The sequence below is a fragment of the Bubalus kerabau genome, chromosome X, assembly GCF_029407905.1.
Source record: "Bubalus kerabau isolate K-KA32 ecotype Philippines breed swamp buffalo chromosome X, PCC_UOA_SB_1v2, whole genome shotgun sequence".
Lineage (NCBI taxonomy): Eukaryota > Metazoa > Chordata > Mammalia > Artiodactyla > Bovidae > Bubalus > Bubalus kerabau.
Genome location: NC_073647.1, coordinates 4,598,546 through 4,614,887, shown reverse-complemented (window position 1 = coordinate 4,614,887; position 16,342 = coordinate 4,598,546). Strand labels below are relative to the sequence as shown.

Here is a 16,342-nt window from a genome sequence, read left to right as displayed (position 1 = left end):
CACACAGAGGACTGAGATTGATTTCCCTTGGAGCCTTTCCATTATTTCTCCAGAAGAAGAGCTACCTGCTGAAATATTATCTGAAACTTCAGAGGAAAGTATGATTGATTACACCAAAAGCATATTTTCTCCTATTACACGGAGAGATGAAAACACCACTTTACATCTCTTTCCTTTAGACTATACTTCAAGCTCTAATGTGCAAAGACCATCATTTGGTGTTTTTCGCGTTTCAATGAGAGAGAGCAGTAGCCAGACACCTTGCAGTGAACAGTCCACAGCAAGGAAGGATATGAATGTTGCTGAAGGTGCAGCCCATGATGCTGATAAGGCACAAGATGAGACTCAGGCTTGCACTCAGGGTCTTCAATAAAGAGAAAAGTCAAGATACAGTGAGAAAAAGGGGGGAAGTAGCTGTCGCTCCATCTGTCTCTTAAGGAGACTACTTTTCTGGTCCAAGAGGACAGTCTTCCTATCAATTCAGACTATTTAACATTTGAATTCAGACTATGTAAGTGATAATTCCTGACTTTGATTCTACTTCCCAGAACATAATATACAGGCAATAAAATGTTGAGCAAATGACTAAGACTTTGAAATAGTGACTTATTGCCAGTTAATAAAATTCAGCTACAAAGAAAGAGACTTAGTTTTTTTACTTATGTATAGAAGTGTAGAGATGATCATCTTTTTGTTGAAATTAAGCTGCTAGTGTCTGTGAGTCCGTGTGTGCCATGCTGAGTTGGTTTAGTTGTGTCCTAGTTTTTGCAACACTGTGGACTGTAGCCTGCCAGGCGCCTCTGTCCGTGGGATTCTCTAGAAGAATATGGTAGTGGGTCGTCATGCCCTCCTCCTGGGGATCTTCCCATCCATCGAGTCTCTTAGACTCTTGCACTGTCAGGTGAGTTCTTTATTACAGGTGCCACCTGGGAAGCCCTTATGAGTCAATAAGAAGGTGTAAAAAAAAAAAAAAAAAAAAAAAAGAAAGCCAAGAGAACACCTAAAAGGCCTGGACTGTAAGAGTTCAACCCTGAAACACTTGTGAAATACTTACTTGGCTTGACAAGGTAACTACAATACTTACACTGAGAAAGATTCAGAAGCAGATATTTTTCAGAATAAAGTGAGCATGACTTTCCAGATACCATACGGCATGACTTAAATTACAAAAGAGAAGATGTGACACAGGCTGTATACTAGTTATGAAAATTTGCTTTTAAAAATCAAAAAGCAAGAGCATAAGAAGGAAAAACCTCATTAACAAAGACCAAGTATTTAGCAAGCAAGGGCAACATTTACAAGAGCAGGAGACCTTTTCAGGAAACAAAGCAGTTATGGTTTTATCTGTAAAAAAAGCAGCCAGTTGCTTGTCACTGGTTATCACAGTGTGTGTGTGTGCGTGTGTGTGTGTGTGCGTGTGTGTGTGTGCATGTGTGTACATGTGCAAGTGTGTGCACATGTATACTGAATGGAGGAGGGGAGAACTAGTCAGCAATGCATGTCCCTCTCCTTCCTTTCTTCTGTCCTCCCCCTACCACCTTCCTTACTTTCCCTGGGCCGTGGTGGTATTCAACTCCTTTTTTCTTTACGTTTTTTTTTTTTTTTCATGTGTCCTTGGGCGTGTAGAAAAAACAAAGTTATTGAGTTAATTCATGTGCCATAAAACTCACCCTTTAAAATAAAGTACAATACATTAGTTTCTATGGTATATTTAAAAACTTGTAAAACCATCACCACAGTTTTAGAATATCTTCATCACCCTTTAAAAAAGCCCATACATAATAGCAGTCACTTCTACATTCCCCCACTTTTTAGCTTGTGGGGAGACAAAAACAATAAGTTGTGGTTGTGGGGGTTAATTTGATTCAATATCTCTTGGAGTGAAGTACCACCAGGGTTGAATATTATCTCCCTTTACATATTTCTTTCCCAAAACATGGAAGCTTATAACATAGCATCAATCATCTTTGCCTTTTACTCTAAATCATACATTCTAAGTGGTTGAAGGTTGTAGTTGCTTAAAACTGTTTCATTAATGTACTTTAGAATTCATATCAAGCTTTTGATGTGTTTCAATCTCTCTGGCAAGTTAACTATCAACTTATTTTATGTTTTTATATCCTGCATTATTACAGAAATATTTAAAATAATATTTACTAAAAACAAAATGGAAAAGAAGTAGAATTTACTGTATTATGATTTGACTTTTGCTGTAAATAATACATTCTAAGTACTTGATTCTAGTTATTTAAACCTTTTATTCATTTACTTTAGAATTAGTTATTCATAGCTAACATTTGATGTGTTTCAATCACTGGCAAGTTAACTGTCAACTTATTTTATGATTTTATATCCTGCATTATTAGAAAAAAATGTTTAATATTTACTAAAAACTAAATAGAAAATAAGTAACATTTAACTACTCTATTGTGCTGCTGAAAACCCAGGTGCTTTTATGTTCTTCATTGCTGTTTGCTTTTTTTTTTAAGTATTTATTTATTATTTGGCTTCATGGGGGTCTTAGGTGCAGCATGTGAGATCTGTTTCCCTGTCCAGAGATTGAACCCAGGACCTCTGCATTGCCAGTGCAGAGTCTTAGCCACAGGGACATTCCCAGGGATTTTGTTTGTTTGTTTTGTTTTCGGGGGGGGGGTGTTTGTGTGTGTGTGTGTGTGTGTTTTTAGCAAAAGTAGAAAAAAGAAAGGGGAAGAAATTGTGTAAACAAGTGTGGTACTGGGAATGAGTTAACCTTCTGATTGTACTTCCAGAGGACATGCAGTTTACAAAAACCCTTTGCTTGTATTCTATCATATATAGTAAAGAGGAAATGGTAAATAGTAAATAATACAATTATACATCAAGGTAAAGAGAACAGAGTCTGGAAAAGAACCTGACACCATACAAAACTGGATAATGGTCCTGTGAAGATAGCAACAGCATTCCTTACTCTCAAAGAACCCTTCCTGTCTTTTTGTTTGCATTTGACTTTGTAAATCCTGGGTCAAATAAAAGCTACAATGTTAAATATGACTTTTGGTTATTGTTATTTTCTTCTGTTTACCTTAGTCATTTAATGTATTCTATGTTCTGCATGAAAAAATACTTTAGCACTTCTAAAACTATTGCCTGACCATAGAAACTAATTTTTTTGTCTTAAAAAAAAAATATCCTGTTACTAAACAGAAATTTTGATAACCTTATTTCTTTTTCCAAACCTTTGTATTGAGGGCTGATTTTCAATAGATCGAAGCGAGAGAGCTGCTCTGCTACATGCAAAACCCCAACCCAGAAGCAGGTCATCTAGGAATGGTTTAGCACCAGGTTCCCCACAATTGAGTGGTGCAGTGTTGGGCGAGGGGGCTGCTGCCTTTCTGGTTGTGCCTGTGTTCCAGGATGAAGATTTCTCTGTATTGGACTCGGTCCCAACACGTGGAGGGACATGCCACGCCATGCCCCAAAGGACCTGGGCAGCGGCCCCATGGTGGGGACGGTGGGCGACTGGCTATCTGAGGCCAACAGAGGCTCCCATGGCATGGCCAGAAACTAATTTTTAAATAAAATTATTTCAAAGGCTCAAACTGTATGATGGAAATAAATCTATTTTAAGTTAAAATATAGGAATAGTCTAAGGTCAAAGTCTACCAGCTACTGTCCCCATGCCCAACAAAAATCAGTGAGAGAGGAATGCTAAAACTTAAATCCTAGACACCTCCCTTCCCGGATCTAGCCTATGTAGTTTGCCCATTCCACCGATTAGCCATGTGGTCACTCAGATGCAGTCAATCATAAAGGAAGTCAATCATGAATAGTCACTGCAAGGACTGATGCTAAACCTCAAACTCCAGTACTTTGGCCACCTAATGCAAAAAACTGACTCATTGGAAAAGACCCTGATAGTGGGCAAGGTTGAAGGCAGGAGTAGAAGGGGACATCAGGGGATGAGGTGGTTGGATGGCATCACCGACTCAATGGACATGAGTGTGAGCAAGCTCCAGGAGATGATGATTGACAGGGAAGCCTGGCTTGCTGCAGTCCCTTGGGTGGCAAAGAGTCAGACATAACTGAGCGACTGAACAACAACACTTCGTTGGGAAACCACCTCTCAGATCTACTCTTCCCCCATCCTCACCTCCAGTGTTCTCTTCAGGTCCTTATCACCTCGCTCTTATAGGTCACGTCTGTGTGTGTGTGCTGTGTGCTAACTCGCTTCAGTCGTGTCTGACTCTGCAACTCACTGGATTGCAGCCTGCCAGGCTTCTCTGTCCATGTGGATTCTCAGGCAAGAGTACTACAGTGGATAGCCATGCACTCCTTCAGGGGATCTTTCTGACTCAGGGATTGAACCCTCTTCTCCTGGGTCTCTTGCTTTGGCAGGCAGGTTCTTTACCACTAGTGACACCTGGAAAGCACCTGAGTACCCATTACACTTGACAGATTTCCTCTACTGTAGCAAATAATAATGGAGAAGGCAATGGCACCCCACTCCAGTACTCTTGCCTGGAAAATCCCATGGATGGAGGAGCCTGGTAGGCTGGAGTCCATGGGGTCACTAAGAGTCAGACACGACTGAGTGACTTCACTTTCACTTTTCACTTTCGTGCATTGGAGGAGGAAATGGCAACTCACTCCTGTGTTTTTGCCTGGAGAATCCCAGGGATGGGGGAGCCTGGTGGGCTGCTGTCTATGGGGTTGCACAGATTCGGACACGACTGAAGTGACTTAGCAGCAGCAGCAGCAGCAAATGATAAAGAGGTTTGTGGCCATGTCCATTTCTCCCACTGGATTTAGGTTTCTCTAGGCCAGAGACTGTTCAGGGTGATTCCAGGATTTCCACTAGAAGAAGCTTAGGGCCAGCAATCTGATTGGAAGGGACAACAACCAGGGGCTTCTGGGTTTATTTGTGATGTCTGGAGGGAATACACCATGTGGCACCACAGAGAATATAAAGATGGATGTAGCCTGATCGGTCTGGGTTTAATTGACTCACAGGTTCTTTGCTCTTCAGCAAGTGCTTTTCTTCTAGAAATTTTGTGGGGGTGCACTCAAGGTAGTGCTGTTAACACAAGAGGCCTGTGATGGGATCCTCTGAATTTAACCTAAGGCAGAATAGCAAGGTTCTGGGTGAGTTTCTATCAATGTCCTGAAACCAACTGACTTCTACATCTTCACACTTCTAGCGCAAGATCCCATTCTAATTTCGAATGAATACGATCAATGCTGTCTCTAATAATAAGGCTTAACTCAAAGCTTGTGCTGTCTCTCGTTCAGTCACAGGAGCTGGCAGAAACATGCACATGTCGGGAAAAGTCAAGGAAATCACGAGTCATACATGAGTCATCCATCTCCTTACTTTACATCTTAACCATCAGCCTCTTTCAGTGCTTTCCTTGCAACACCTCTCTTAATTATCCTGATCATACTCAGGTGCTCTGCTGGGTCCCGTGAGGCAGGCAGACATACAGCAGTTAGGCCCGAGCCTGGACAGAAGGCATGCATGACCTATCTTTCCAGGGGCCACCTCCAATCCTAGATTCCTGCAGAGCTTTGCACTCTGGTGAGTCCCCCCTCCCTCCAGCCCCACACTCAGTCAAGTCTCCCTGTTGACTACTCTTCCAGTGTTATTTCCCTCCCTCTGCACCCCAACTCAGCCTCAAGGGCAAATGAAGCCCTTCTGCCTTGACTGGTTTGGCCAATACACCCTCCTGCCAAGCCGGACTCCTCGTTGAGCCCACAGGGGCACCACCACCATTACTTCTGGGCCTGTGCTCCTGCTCGCCTCCCAAACTGGGAATAACTTCTCCTCTACCAACTCAAATGTCACCCACCCTAAAAGTCTAGCTCAAATTTTAGTTCTTCCTCAGAATTCCCAGCCCTCAGTTTCCCCTCTTCTGAATGCCTATGGTACTTATTGTTTGGACTACACAGTCTGGCAGTCATAAAGCAAGTCTCCAATACATGATCATTCGCTTTTTACCAATGGCCTGTACATACTTGTGTGAATGCCCACCAGTCCTGCCCTGCAGCACTGGGAGAGGCCCAGCTCCCCTCCCAGCCAAGGACTCTCCTCATTTCTGCAGAGAGAGGCAATGAATGCAGTGGTTAGGGGCATGGTCTCTGGAAGCCAGTGCTGGGGTCAGCAGCCTAGCTCCCTCCTGCAGTCTAGCACCTACGAGACTCTGGGCAAGCCTCTGGGCCTTGCCGTGCCTGTTTCCTCCTATACAAAACAAGAATGGTAACAGCACCAACAGGAGCGGTTCTGTGGAAAGATGAAATAGGTCAAGTGGAAAACTTAGAATGCTGCCCAGCATAGAGTAAACACTATAGAAATGCTAGTTGTTACTAAGAATGCCACAATGTGGGCTTACCAATCTACACAGACAAAAACTAAGCTGGTAACCTAATCATTTTTATAAACGCTCAAATGATTAGAGCTGGAGGAGCCCTTAAAACTTATGGAGTTCAACCTCCTTTCACAGAGAACACTGTTGCACGAGAGAGAGAAATGACCAGTCCTGAAGTCCCACAGCTGGGTAAGGTCAGACCATTATAATAGTCAAGTCCCCTGTTTTGTTTTGCCTTTTTCCCCCCCACCATATCTTAATGCAATTGAATCAATATTTCCAATGGGAAAAAGTTTCTGTATTTCTGAGTAACCAAGTCGCCAATGAACCTCTGTGACAAAACTGATTAGTTGGGGATTGCCAGTATCAGCTAGAGTCAGCTGTTTGTTGTTCCAGGTGTGAGGTGTGTGGGAGAGGGAGTCTGGAGGAGGGAGGGGACTGGAGTGGCACGGTGAAAATCAGGAGACTAAGGAGATGGGTGGCTTCCCTGCTGGCTCAGCAGCAAAGAACCCACCTGCAATACAATGCAATGCAGGAGATGCGGGTTTGATCCCTGGGTCGGGAAGATCCCCTGGAGAAGGATATGGCAACCCACTCCAATATTCTTGCCTGGGAAATTCCCATGGTCAGAGGGGCCTGGAGGGCTACAGTCCATGGGGTCGGAAAAGAGTCAGAGGTGACTGAGTAACTCAATGACAACAACCGAGGGGATGGGTGACCCCCCTCCCTTGTCTGCACTGTAGCTGCCCCATGATTATGGAAATCAGATCCCCCCAAGTGAACTAGGAGCATGGGGGGCACAACGATTACACAATATACTCTAAGGCTCTAAGCCAATGCACAACACCTGGCTCAGTACTAAAGAAGGCAGGCACTTGAATGAATGACTGGCAAACTACAAACTTCCCTCAAGTCTCTCCTCAAATGCTGCCTTTTCAGTGGCAGTCTACGTAGTCCACCCTATTTAGAATGGCAAACCCCTGGACTGCTTTGTTTTTCTCCATAGTACTTACTGCCCTCTAACATACCTTATATTTTACTTCCCCCTCCCCTTACGCTGACTCTACCAATAGCATACCAGCTCCAAAGGGCAAGGACTTGCTCTGTTTTGCTCACCACTGTATTCTCTGCCCCTAGAACACTGCCTGGCACAGGGCACGCAGAGTGGGCATAGGTTTTGTTGACTGAATCAATAGAGGGCATCCAAGTTTCCCAATCAACATTTCAACTGGGGTTTCAAAGCCCAAGGCACTGGCTGAAAAAGCAATAAACAAATTGTGGGTGTTTGTGTCAACGTGACAATAAAACCTATCAACTTTGGAGCTACTATGGTCACCAAAAAAACGTCCAGAAGGTCGCTCAGGCCAAAAGCTGTCCCTCAGGAATTCATTAGTGCCCCCTCCCCCCAAGTTTTCACAGTAACTCTGGTTGATTCATTTAAATGGCCGCACCAGGTGAGGAGCATATGAGAACTCGCATCTGTGCAACTTTTCTGTAAATCGAAAATTATTCCAAAATAAAAAGGTTACTAAAGAAAAAGGCTTCCACGCGGATGGTGCTCCGGATTTCCCATGGATTTCTTGTGTGCCAGAGCAGACCCGTCCTTTGCTACAGGGACTAGGCGCTTCAGAGGTTCCCTTCGACTGCCGCCACCTGGCTGGACCCGCCGCGCAAGGAGCCTCGGCGCGTCACCCGCACTCCCGGACCTTGGTCGCCGTCCCCGCAGCCTCCCGGCCCCTCATCCCCGCTCCGGGCCACGGGCGACACTCCCGCCCCTGACCCCGCGAACTCCTTTCCGGCCCCAGGCCTTGGCGCCAGGCTCCTCGGCGCTGCCCTACGGCCAAGGGAAGTGCGACGACAAGTCGTCGTCCTCCCGCCCCGCCAACCCAGTCGCCCGGGATCCAGGAAACCCCGGTCGGCCCGGGTCCCCCAAACTCCAGCCGGGCGCGGGAGGCGCCTGCCGCCGCGGCCGCGGGATGTCCGGAAGAGGGCCCTCGACCCGGACTCCGCCGCGGCCCTCGGCCCCAGGCGCCCCAGCGGGCCTCTCGGCCGCGATTCCCGCTGCCTCGGCCGGGGGACCTTACTCACCCGCGGGCGCAGCCACGCCGCCGCGGCCGGCAAAGAGCAGCAGCGCCCACAGCCCGCAGAGCCGCGCCGGCCGCTCCATGCAGCCCCCCTCTCGGAGCCCGGCCGGGCTGCAGCCGCCGCAGTCTCCGCCTCTTTCGCTCCCGGTACCACTTCCCAGCTCTGCCTCCCTGGAGGTGGGGGGGCCGGGGCACACGGGAAGGGCCACCCGGCCCACCGGAGGCAGATAACCCCGGGGCCAGCGCCGGCAGAGGGACGGGGCGCCCGCGGCTCCAGCAGCGGCTTCCGAGGCGCGACACCTGGCCCCGCGGCAGCCGAGCCTCCGTCGCGCCCCGGGAGTTCGATCGCCGGCCAGGCAGTGCAGCCCCGGCCTCGTCACGGCCAGGCCCGGGCACAGCCGGGCTCCGTACGAATGGTGTGCAGCCCGGAGGAACCTCGAACGTGTCCAGCCGAGCACTCGGGCAGGGCAGAGCGGCCTCCAGAAGGAGCCTTGACCTGGACTTCTGGAGTCTCAGCTTGCAGTCATTGGCCTCTGAGCCCTTGTTTCCTAAAACTCTGACTCCAGGGTTAGAAATCCCAGGCCTGACTTCACAGGGTGCACTTGGAAGACCAAAGAGGGCACTTGGTGGGAGCGTGCTTTGTGAACGGTCCAGAAGGTATATTTGAAAGCTGGTGATACATAATGCGAAGTTGAACATAGAAAGAAAGAAAAAAGCTAAATGTTAAATATGAGAGACAGTGCCATGCTGGGCTTCCCTGGTGGGTCAGTTGGTAAGAATCCCTCTGGAATGCAGGAGACCCAGGTTCGATCCCTGGGTAGGAAGATCCTCTGGAGGAGGGCATGGCAACCCATGCCAGTATTCTTGCCTGGAGAATCCCATGGACAGAGAAGCCTGGTGGGCTACAATTCATAGGGTCGCAAACAGTCAGGCAGGACTGAGCATCTGAGCACAACAGAGTACCATACTATGTACTTGGATTTTTCAAAACTCACAGCCAACTTTCTATACACTTCTTTTTTTATAGATATATATATTGGGAGATGGAAGGTGAGCTGGAAAAGTATGCACTGAATACGTTGAAAGTGGGTGATTGTGAGGATTAAGGATGATGAGGATGGAGGAAGAACCCTTTAGTTTTCCTGTGGCTGCTGTAACAAATTATCACAAATTTAGTGGCTTTAAACCACCCAGTTTTATGATATTGATATTAGAATTCTGTAGGTCAGAAGTCTCATTGGACTACAGTCAAGCTGTAGGCAGACCTGTGTTCACTTCTGGAGGGTGTGAGGGTGAATCTATTTCCCTGCCTTTCCCAGCTTCTAGAGACTGCTACATTCCTTGACTGCTTCCTGCACCACTCAGACCTCTGCTTCCCTTGTCACATCTCTTTCTCTGACTCTGACCCTCACCCTCCTGCCTTCCTTTTCCATTTATAAAAATCCTGGTGATTTGATTGGACCCACCAGCTCTAGAGAAGCTAGTGGTTGGGGTAGGGGAATGGGAGGTACAAACTACTGGGTGTTAGGTAGGTAGCGAGGATGTATTCTATAGCACAAGGAATATAGCCAACATTTTGTAATAACTGTACATGGAGTGTAATCTTGTAAAATTTGTGCACAAAATCTTTTTAGTGTAAAAGGGAAAAAATATATAGGACCTACTAGATAATCCATGATCATTTTCCCATCTCAAAATCCTTGATTTCTATTAATAAAAAGCTACTGTATAGCACAGGAAACGCTACTCAATACTCTGTAGTGACCTATATGGGAATAGAATCTTAAAAAGAGTGGATCTATGTATATGTATAACTGACTCACTTTGCTGTACAGTAGAAACTAAACCAACATTTTAAATCAACTATATGTCAATAAAAACTAGTTTTTGAAACTCATTGATATAATCACATCTGCAAAGTCACTTTTGCCTTATAAGGTAACAAACATATGCACAGTTGTCTGGGATAAGGTCATGGACACCACTGGGAGGGGATTATTTTGTCATTGTGTGCTAGGTGCTTGCTGCTGCTGCTGCTAAGTCGCTTCAGTCGTGTCCGACTCTGTGCGACCCCATCGATGGCAGCCTACCAGGCTCCCCCATCCCTGGGATTCTCCAGGCAAGAACACTGTAGTGGGTTGCCATTTCCTTCTCCAATGCAGGAAAGTGAAAAGTGAAAGTGAAGTCGCTCAGTCGTGTCAGACTCTTAGCGACCCCATGGACTGAAGCCTACCAGGCTCCTCCATCCATGGGATTTTCCAGGCAAGAATACTGGAGTGGGGTGCCATCGCCCTCTCCGGTGCTAGGTGCTTAGTTGTGTTCAACTCTGTGACCTCATGGACTGTAGCCAGCCAGCCAGGCTCGTCTGTCTATGGGAATTTCCAGGCAAGAATACTGGAGTGGGTTGCCATTTTCTTCCCCAGGGGATCTTCCTGACCCAGGGATCAGACCTCTTGCTATTCTTTGGAACTCTACATTCAAATGGGTAAATCTTCTTTCCTTTTCTCCTTTGCCTTTAGCTTCTCTTCTTTTCTCGGCTATTTTTCTCTCAGCTTTTCTCTTCTTTTCTCAGAGATTCTGTGCCTCATTGTTCGGAGAAGGAAGTGGCAACCCACTCCAGTACTCTTGCCTGAAAAATCAATCCCATGGATGGAGGAGCCTGGTAGGCTGCAGTCCAAGGGGTCGCTAGGAGTCAGACATGACTGAGGGACTTCACTTTCACTTTTCAGTTTCATGCATTGGAGAAAGAAATGGCAACCCACTCCAGTGTTCTTGCCTGGAGAATTCCAGGGACGGGAGAGCCTGGTGGGCTGCCATCGATGGGGTCGCACAGAGTCGGACACGACTGAAGCGACTTAGCAGCAGCTGTGCCTCATTGTTAGTCCAGGGCTTGTCCTTTGGCCTCAGATTGGGGTGCTGTCATTGGGGCCACTAGCCCAGGTCTCAGCCAGGACCTCTGCCACCTTCTCTCTACACTCTCCACCCTGGCTGCTGCTGCTGCTGCTAAGTCGCTTCAGTCGTGTCCGACTCTGTGCAACCCCATAGACGGCAGCCCACCAGGCTTCCCGGTCCCTGGGATTCTCCAGGCAAGAACACTGGAGTGGGTTGCCATTTCCTCCTCCAATGCATGAAAGTGAAAAGTGAAAGTGAAGTCGCTCAGTCGTGTCCAACTTGTAGCGACCCCATGGACTGCAGCCCACCAGGCTCCTCCGTCCATGGAATTTTCCAGGCAAGACTACTGGAGTGGGGTGCCATTGCCTTCTCCGCTCCACCCTGGAGGTAAGCCCTATTCAGGTCCTGCCCCTTCCCTGACCCAGGCAGGGCCAGTCTGTACACACCATCAGGTCTTCAACAGCCCCATCTGTGCTGGTGCCTCAGGACTCAGGACTCTTCACTTTAAAGATGCAAATACATCATTTGCATGTTAGTGTCCTGCAGCTTCTGGCCCTGAAAAGCCTCCGTTGTTTGTCTAGAATGTGTTATGAGTTACATCTGAACACCACATCTCCAGCCCTCCTGCCTCTTCTCCATCCCGTCTATCCAAGGTGTTTCTCTGAGGAGGGGGCTCTTTGCCCCCTAGTGCCCCCTTTGCCACACTAGTGTGCTAGTGTGCACTTCCAAAGAACGGAAGGAAAAGGCAAAGGAGAAAAGGAAGGATATACCCATTTGAATGCAGAGTTCCAAAGAATAGCAAGGAGAGATAAGAAAGCCTTCCTCAGGGATCAATGCAAAGAAAGAGAGGAAAACAATAGAATGGGAAAGACTAGAGATCTCTTCAAGAAAATTAGAGATAGCAAGGGAACATTTCATGCAAAGATGGGCACAATAAAGGACAGAAATGATATGGACCTAACAGAAGCAAAAGATATTAAGAGGTGGCAAGAATACATAGAAAAATGATAAAAAAAAAAAAAAAAAGATCTTCATGACCCAGATAATCGAGATGGTGTGATCACTCATCTAGAGCCACATCCTGGAATGCGAAGTCAAGTGGGCCTTGGGAAGCATCACAATGAACAAAGTTAGTGGAGGTGATGAAATTCCAGTTGAGCTACTTCAAATCCTGAAAGATGATGTTGTGAAAGTGCTGCACTCAATATGCCAGCAAATTTGGAAAACTCAGCAGTGGCCACAGGACAGAAAAAGGTCCGCTTTCATTTCAGTCCCAAAGAAAGGCAATGCCAAAGAATTCTCAAACTACCACACGATTGCATTCATCTCACACACTAGCAAAGTAATGCTCAAAATTCTCCAAGCCAGGCCTTCACAGTACAAGAACCCTGAACTTCCAGATAATCAAGCTGGATTTAGACAAGGGAGAGGAACCAGAGATGGAATTGCAAACATCCCTTGGATCATCAACAAAGTGACAGAGTGCCAGAAAAACATCTACTTATGCTTTATTGACTATTGCAAAGTCTTGATTTTGTGGATCACAACAAACTGGAAAATTCTTCAAGAGATGGGAATACCAGACCACCTGACCTGCCTCCTGAGAAATCTGTATGCAGGTCAAGAAGCAACAGTTAGAACTGGACATGGAACAACCTACTGGCTCCAAATTGGGAAAGGAGCACCTGAAGGCTGTATATTTTCACCCTGCTTATTTAACTTATATGCAGAGTACATCATGAGAAATGCTGGGCTAGATGAAACACAAGCTGGAATCAAGATTGCCAGGAGAAATATCAATAACCTCAGATATGCAGATGACACCACCCTTTTATCAGAAAACAAAGAACTAAACAGCCTCTTGATGAAAGTGAAAGAGGAGAGTGAAAAAGTTGGCTTAAAAGTCCACATTCAGAAAACGAAGATCATGCCATCCAGTCCCATTACTTCATGGCAAATAGATGAGGAAACAATGGAAACAGTGACAGACTTTCTTTTCTTGGGCTCCAAAATGACTGCAGATGGTGACTGCAGCCATGAAATTAAAAGAAGAAAAGCTCCTTGGAAGAAAAGTTATGACCAACCTAGACAGCATATTAAAAAGCAGAGACATTGCTTTGCCAACAAGGGTCCTTCTAGCCAAAGGTTCAGTTTTTCCAGTAGTCATGTATGGGTGTGAGAACTGGACTATACAGAAAGCTGAGTGCCAAAGAATTGATGCCTTTGAACTGTGGTGTTGGAGAAGACTCTTGAGAGTCCCTTGGTCTGCAGGGAGATCCAACCAGTCCATCCTAAAGGAAATCAGTCCTGAATATTCATTGTAAGGACTGATGTTGCATCTGAAACTCCAAATCTTTGGCCACCTGATGCAAAGAACTGACTCTTTTGAAAAGACCCTGATGCTGAGAATGATTGAAGGTGGGAGGAGAAGGGGACGAGAGAGGATTAAATGGTTGGATGGCATCACCGATTCAATGGACATGAACTTGGGCAAACTCCAGGAGTTGGTGATGGACAGGGAAGCCTGGCATACTTCAGTCCATGCAGTCGCAAAGAGTCAGAGCAACTGAACTGAGCTGAATTTAGAGGTCACTTTGCTTATCAGCCTGCTGGACATTTGCTTCAGCAAGCAAGGAATGGAAGTCTCACTATTCACTTGGAAAACACCAGGCTTGGGGGAGGGCGGGGGAGCAGCAACACCTGTCTTGATTTAGTTCCCCAATGAAATGACACCATATCGCCCACAGCTCCTTCCCTGGATTGCTCTTTCTGACTCGCTGCTACTTAAAGCAGCATGACTGCAGCTAGACCACGTTGTGGGTTGCATTCCTGGTGCTGGGCCGTGGCCTTGGGCTCTCTGGACCAGCCTCCCCACTTCTAAGTCACAGAAGCCAAGGCCAGCACTTAACTCCTCTGCATCCTCACTTCCCAGGATGGTACCAAGCCTTGCAGATTTGATTAGGTTTGCTTTATGACACAATGCATAGCTGATATTTGTAAATGTTCCATGAGTGTTTGAGGAACAATTCTCCAATTATGGAGCCCAGTGTTCTGTGTGTTTACATTATATCAAGTCTGTGGGTTGTGTTGGTCAAATCCATGCACTTGCTGAGCTTTTCCTTTTCTTATTGAACCTGCCAGTCACTGAGACATGTTAAAATCTCCCACTATGATACTCTGGTGGTGGATCTATCAAGCTCTCCTTATAATTCTGTTCATTTTTGCTTGACAAAGATGTATTTTTGAAGCTATTTCATCAGAAGCATGCAAATCTAGAACTGTTATAGCTTCATAGTGAACCATCGAGGGCTTCGCCAATAGCTTAGTGATAAAGAATCTGCCTGCCAGTACAGCAGATACGGGTTCGACCCCAGGGTTGGGAAGATCTCCTGGAGGAGGGCATGGCAACTCACTCCAGTATTCTTGTCTGGAGAATCCCATGGACAGAGGAGCCTGGTGAGCTACAGTCCAAAGGGTCGCAAACAACTGGATATGACTGATGGATTGAGCACATAGAGAACCGAGTTATTAATCACTAAGAAGTAGGTTTCATTAATCTGTGAATGTTATTGGCCTCAGGTTCTGTTTTGACTAATATTAGTCTTACTTCATAAGCTTTCTTTTGGTTAGTAGTGTGTACCTTGTACCTTTCCACACATCCTTACTCGCCTGTCTCTGCTATGTTTTAGATGTGCTCTTGGAAACAGCATAGAGTGCAAATCTCTTTGTTTTCTATCCTATAGGCAATCATTGTCTTTTAACTGTAGAGTTTAGTTCTAGTATGTTTCAACTTATTTCTACCATCTGGTTTTGTGCTTTCTGTTTGTTCCATTTTTTCTGTTTCTTTTTATCACCTCCTCTTTCGATTTCTTTTAAATGTTGTGTGTGTGTGGCTGGGGGGCTCTTCATTGCAAGAGCATGTTTTATTTTTTGTAAAATATACATACCACAGGGTTTGTTGTCAGTATTGAATGAGATGAACAAACTCACATGAAATGCTTATCCAGTGCCTAACACAGAGTAAGCACTCCTAACTGGGAACTATTATTAGAAGTTCTAGTACTCTTTCATCTTTAGTGTTCCCTTGTATGTTGAGGTTCCGCTTCTGTTGTTCTCCTTTCTGCTGACAATATCCCATTTGTTTTCAGTCCCTTTTCTTTCATTTCTCCTTTACGCCATTTGATTTCCTGTTTCCGCTCAGCCCTCCATCCCCAAGGCAGCTCGGTGGTGAAGCCCCTCGGGGAGGAGTCTGTGTGCTGCGGCTCTGTGGCGCAGTAGGTGCGGGAGAAGACAGTGGCACCTTGACTGAATCCCATTCCACAAGGTGATGGCTGTCCCCCCCAACACGGGGCTTCATTTGCGTGTCATTCTAGGCTGGCCACGGTGAAACTGAATCAGCTGCGATTATCAGTTTCTGTGAAATGGGTCTAAGGCCGCAGCACCCACCAGCTAGGAAGCAGTTTAATTCCTTGTGTCTCTTCCTACAGAGGGTGGCCGGATCCTGGCTGTCTGCTCTCAAGAAGTTGTCCCGCTGTGAGAGTGTGGGGGTCACCATACTAGGAATTTGTGTATGTACTAAGCAGAGCCTGGAAAGAGGAACCATTTGTAGGCAAACACATTGTGGTCAGAAGGAAACTTTGTCATTGTTGTGACAGAACCACAGCTAAATTTAGCAGCTACGTACTTTGTGTGTGTGCATGTGCACATGTGTGATGCCTGGAGAAAGTAACACTTTATGTTTCCAAAAGCAAAATCTCCCCAGACCAAATAGAAAACCTTCTTCTTACCTGGTGTTTGATTGCCATGAGTATTCCTCACCCCACTTACTTCATATCTTCATTTTCTGTGTCCTGGGTAGCATGACATTCTTTCAAAAGAGATTATATCACTAGAGGAACACTGGAACTTGGTGGAGTTTTGGGTGTTTTTATGTTCTCTGGTGTTTTCTGTGCTTGGATTGAAACAAACTGAGGTGTTGAAGGTCTGTATATCGAATGGGCTTAACAAAAATATGAGAGTCTAATC

General features: G+C 46.1%; 1 protein-coding gene and 1 long non-coding RNA gene across 2 annotated transcripts in view; both read right to left on the bottom strand.

Moving 5' to 3' along the window:
• The window catches only part of LOC129640278 (uncharacterized), a 49,731-nt gene extending 40,852 nt beyond the window's left edge, over positions 1-8,879 (bottom strand). The window contains exon 1 of the long non-coding RNA XR_008708719.1: positions 8,430-8,879. This is a non-coding gene — a long non-coding RNA (uncharacterized LOC129640278). The remainder of the gene's footprint in view (positions 1-8,429) is intronic.
• The window catches only part of LOC129640273 (dedicator of cytokinesis protein 11-like), a 198,933-nt gene that overhangs the window by 88,923 nt on the left and 93,668 nt on the right, over positions 1-16,342 (bottom strand). The window lies entirely within an intron of this gene.